The 5,823-nt window shown below is 39.9% G+C and overlaps 1 non-coding gene across 1 annotated transcript; it reads left to right on the forward strand.

Annotated features, from left to right (window-relative positions):
- The first annotated feature begins 3,041 nt into the window (after nucleotides 1–3,041).
- On the forward strand, nucleotides 3,042–3,149 carry LOC115230197. The gene has a single exon (XR_003883408.1). It is a non-coding gene; the product is annotated as a U6 spliceosomal RNA (small nuclear RNA).
- The last annotated feature ends 2,674 nt before the right edge of the window (nucleotides 3,150–5,823 follow it).

Genomic DNA, 5,823 nt, shown 5'->3' on the forward strand with positions numbered 1-5,823 from the left:
CGACTCCATGACGGTGACATCGTCCACATACGCTGACACTGTCCTTCCTTGTCCCAGTTCGAAAGCTGTTCCAACTTCCGCAACAGTGGCTTGAGTGCCAATTCGTATACAAGAGTCGACAGCAAGCAGCCCTGACGGACCGAGTGTGTAATGCCAAATGGTTCCGATGGGTGGCAGTATACTTTGACCACTGAACAGGTGCCGCTGTGTATTGCAGCGATTCAGCCTCTGAAAACGTGTCCGAAAACGTCTGCTTTCAGGACAGCTTCCAAGTAGCAATGGTCGACCCTATCGAACACTTTTGATTGATCCAAATTGACCAGAGCACCTCCGAAGCCAGCTATGGTTCCAGCCCTCTCTATGATGTATCCCATATGGTGGAGGTTGTCGTGGATAGACCTGCACGTTTGCGCTTCTCCGATTAGGCTACCAACGACAAGCGCCAGCCTTTTCACTAAAACCTTGGCCAAAATCTCAAACTCTGTTTAGCAGATTTATGGGCCGAAAATTCTCTAGTACGTCCCCATTGTCGGCGTCCTTCCTCAGCAGTGTCACCACACCTCTGCTAACAACACTAGGAATTTTCCCGTTCTGTTGCCAGTTGCAATATGAAAGGTAATAATAATACCTCATGACAGAGTCCAGCACTTTAACAGCTGAGCCATGCACCTTTTAGGTCTATAAAACATGTATGAGTGTTGGATGGTACTGAGCTAGGTTGAAAAGACATGTATAGAGGGAATTGTACTCTGTTCTGTTTGAATTACTTTTTCATTGTTTCTGGCGCGTTTACCTGGTAAATCAGGTTTATTTTGTGATTAGGTTTGCTGTTGTAAGTGAAGTTTCATGGCTCAGTGGTTAGAGCGTCGGGCTCGCTATCATGAGGTAGTGAGTTCGATTCCTAGACCGGGCAGTGCGTTGTGTTTTTGAGCAAGACACTTTATTTCGCATTGCTCCAGTTCACTCAGTTGTAGAAATGAATTGCGACATCACATGTGCCAAACTGTATCGGCATTTGCCTTTCCCTTGGATTACACTGGTGGCGTAGAGAGGGGAGGCTGGTATGCATGGGTGACTGCTGGTCTGTCATAAACAATTTTGCCCAGACTTGTGCTTACTGATAGTCATTATTATTCCCTTGGTCACTTCTAGAAATTCTCCCTCTCTATCTCAATGTTATGTTAAACAATATGTAGGTAGGTGTTTCTTTCCCGAAATATATATAAAAAGACGAATGAGAGGTAGGATAGTGAGATTAATTCATACTTGAATATTTGCGGATGTGTTTTATTTTAATCACTTACTCAGCCATTAGGCTACGATCATGCTGGGGCACCGCCTCGACAGGTTTACACGATCAAATCGCGTACAATGCTTTCTTTGTATTTTTAAAGTTTGATACTTATTCTATCGGATGCTTTTCATACAAACGATAAGTTGCAAGGACAGAAACAAACCAACAGCAGCTGTCACACGCATATAAACATATGCACACAAACATACACATACACATATGCACGCACAGACTTATACACACAAACACATACCGACGCTCACCCCCTACCTCACAAACATACATACGTCCTTATATGACATACTTCCACAGGATTTCCATTTATTTGGTCACAAGGCAGGTAAATTTTGGAGGGATGAGGTCAATCAATTACATTAACCCCTAGCTCTTGTAAAGGTGAGGGAAATTTGGACCGGAGAGAAAAATTGAAATATACAACTGATGCCGGGGGGGGGGGGGGGTAAAAAAAAAAACACGAACGCATGTTTTCATGAGAAACTCGGGTTACAAACAAATATTGTAAAATGCAAACAAGATATGAATAAAACCGATTACGACTACAATGGAAGATATACCGACAAGTAATACGCCAGTCCTTCTCCTTAATGGCGTGTTAACAAGGGAGAATCTGAGATATTTTTTGAATCTGAGATATTTTTTCCCTTTCTCAAGTAGAGCAGATCTTAAGTGTCATTTGAAATTTGTACTGCACCCAAAAGAGGCGGAGATAATTTCAATAAATTGAGAATTTTTGTTGTACGGTATTTGTTATGACTGTGTCTATATACAATTACATTAAGATTATTGGAACAAAATATGATATAGGTCACGGCTCAGTGGTTAGAGCGTCGAGCTTACGATCGTGAGGTTGTGAGCTCGAATCCCGGACCGAGCTGCGTGTTGTGTTCTTGAGCAAAGCACTTTATTTCACGTTGCTCCAGTTCACTCAGCTGTAGAAATGAGTTGCGACGTCACTGATGCCAAGCTGTATCGACCTTTGTCTTTCCCTTGGATAACACTGGTTGCGTGGAGAGGGGAGGCTGGTATGCATGGGCGACTGCTGGTCTTCCATAAACAACCTTGCCCGGACTTGTGTCTAGGAGGGTAACTTTCTAGGTGCAATCCCATGGTCATTCATGACCGAAGGGGGTCTTTACCCCTTTATAGTTGAACGATAGATAGAACAGTAAATTATAGCATAAATTATAAAATATAATCGACATCGCTGGCAATTTTACTACTCACAGCATTGGGAAAATCGCGAAGTCCTAGTTGGAATTATAGGAAAATAATTTTAAAAAACAGGACTTGAACGAAGGGGGAATCATGTTAATGCTCAAAACGAAAGCACCTGGGACCCTGCAAACCTTGAGAGTGATAACATGTTTATTAACAATATATGGAGTAATGAAATGTATACACTATACGAGATTAGTTGCACATCTGGCAAATAATAATATCTGACCCCAAAAGGCAAAGGATGTCGGGAAGGAAGATTATGTGGATTTTATAGAACAGCAAATCGTAAACTGATCAGTTGTTGAAGATAGCAAAAAGATAAGGATATATCTAAGCTTGGATTGATTACCGATAAACCAGACATTTGAAGATTTGAAACGCAGAACGGAAACAACCCAAACGCAACGCAAATATACGCCATCGACCACGCAATTTCGAAAGGTAATAAAGGCGGCGAGCTGGCAGAAACGGTAGCACGTCGGGCGAAATGCTTAGCGGTATTTTGTCTGTATTTTGCTTCGGCAGTACATATACTAAAATTGGAACGATACAGAGAAGATTAGCATGGCCCCTGCGCAAGGATGACACGCGAATTCGTGAAGCGTTCCATATAAAAAAAAAATATAAAAAAAAAGGCGAGCTGGCAGAAAAGTTAGCACGCCGGGCGAAATGCTTAGCGGTATTTCGTCTGCCGTTACGTTCTGAGTTCAAATTCCGCCGAGGTCGACTTTGCCTTTCATCCTTTCGGGGTCGATAAATTAAGTACCAGTTACGCACTGGGATCGATGTAATCGACTTAATACCTATGTCTGTCCTTGTTTGTCCCCTCTGTGTTTAGCCCCTTGTGGGTAATGAAGAAATAGGTATTTTGTCTGTTTTTACGTTCTGAGATAAAACTTCGCCGAAGTCGACTTTGCTTTTCATCTTTTCGGGATCGATGAATTAAGTACCATTTGCGTACTGGTTCGATCCAATCGATTAGCACCCCTCCCTCAAAATTTTGGGTCTTGTGCCTACCGTAGAAAAAAGAATTATTTCTATTTCTATCTCTTACAGGCAGCGAACTGGCAGAAACGCTATATATATTATGGCTGCCCCCTCGTTATCGAGTATGGCCATTGCACGAAGCTTAACTGTTACTGATGCTGAGATCGAATGTGACTTTTTAGCCCAGCTAAAGATCTACAATGTCTTGTACAGAATTGGCAACTAAAACCTTTACCGGTAATAGCCGGTTGTAGTTGTAACTGGGCTTCATGTACCTTTGCATGTCGTTTAAGTCCTCCTGCCAAATTACACTCTCTTCCACATGCCCGACAGATATGATTAGTTATATATATATATATATATATATATATATATATGCACATTCTTTTATTCGTTTCAGTTGTTTGACTGCAGCTATGCTAGAGCACCGTCTTTTTAGTAGAAAAAAAAACGACCCCAGGACTTATTCTTTCTAAGTCTAGTATTTATTCTATCGTTGAATTTCGAGGATGTAAACACACCAGCATCGATGGTAGGAGGACAAACACAGACACACAAACACACATATATACGATGGGCTTTTTTCAGTTTGTGTCTACCAAATCCATTCACAAGGCTGTGGCCGGCCCGAGACACTTGCTATAGCAGACACCTGTCCAAGGTACCAGTAAACTATAATGGAAAGTCTCTAGAATTAGAGCGCCAATGATTATACGCAAATGCTATAAGTGATCTTTTCACTCGAGATAATTAAGAGCTGTGATTGCAAACAATATCCAACAGGACAATCTGATAACAGTTCTATGTAAAAACCAGCCGTGAGAGAAAACTAACTCTGGCAAATGTATCAAAGCTATTCGTAGAAGTTAAATTATTAAAACTACCACCATCACCGCCACTACCACCACCAGCACCACCACTACTACCACCACTACCCATACTACCACAACTTCCTCCTCGTCCGTCTTATTAATTCAATAGTTATTTAACCCCTTATTTCTTCATATCCATGTGTGTGTGTGTGTGTGTGATGTATGCCTGTATGTGTGTATATATATATATATATATATATATATATATATGAGCATGTGCGTGTATCTATATACCTATATGTATATATGCGTAAGTGTATGTGTGTGTGTGTGTATATCTATATATCTATATATATATACATATATGTGTGTGTGTGTGTGTGAGTATGTGCGTATACCTATATACCTATATGTATAAGTGTGTGTGTGTGTGTGTGTGTGTGTGTGTAATCAACATCATCCATCTCTCGCTTTCCGCCTCCCCATCATCATCACTATCATCACCATCACAACCATCATCTGCCGCTCCACTGACCATCATCAATGCGTGATGTCTAAAGTGATGATTCGCCATTGCTAATCTTTATTTCCACCTCACTGAAACACAACCGCCATCTTGAAATGCGAACGTCTTTTTTTTTCTTTTTTTTTTCTGTTTTGACACTTCAAACTTCGATTTAAGCAGCATAAATACACACACACATAGATACATACATATACACACACACGCATATACCGACACACATGCATACACATACATATATACATACGCACAGACACACTATTACTCACATACATAGTAACACACTCACACAGAGTTCTAAGCATACATAGAGACTTGCATAAACCACGCAAAAACATATACAAACACACACATAAACACACACGGAAATAAAACACTCGCATTCACACACACACACACACTCACATACACAAACACAAACACATACATACTCACATAAGTTCACACATACAGACACATATACGCAGCGTCCTTTTGTTTCAGCAATTTGTACGAGGTTTCCTGTTATTTTTTTAATCGTTAATCTTTAATCGTAAATCTATTTATTTAAACATTTATCAGTTTGTCATCATTCATCAAACATTATACTTGTCTACGTCTTTACCAATTTCTCTGTCATTTTACACAATGCATCTGTGCACGCATGCTGACTGCTAATGTATATCTGCATATACATTCATTTCTATATACAATCGTGATATAATATATATATATAATTACACCACGAATTGTATATAATTACATATATATACACACACACACACAAACATACGAAGACATATGTATACGCATGCGTATATACATATATATGCAAGTATAGACACGACCAGTACAGTTATCCGTCCAATCACCATGTGTTATACAGTCAAAATATCACCGCAGTAAATATAAAGACGAAGTGAATATTTATAAATTTCTATATGAATAAGGATAAGATCGTTACTTAAATAACAATCAAATCAAGTGGC

The sequence above is a fragment of the Octopus sinensis genome, unplaced genomic scaffold (genome assembly GCF_006345805.1).
Source record: "Octopus sinensis unplaced genomic scaffold, ASM634580v1 Contig14846, whole genome shotgun sequence".
NCBI lineage: Eukaryota > Metazoa > Mollusca > Cephalopoda > Octopoda > Octopodidae > Octopus > Octopus sinensis.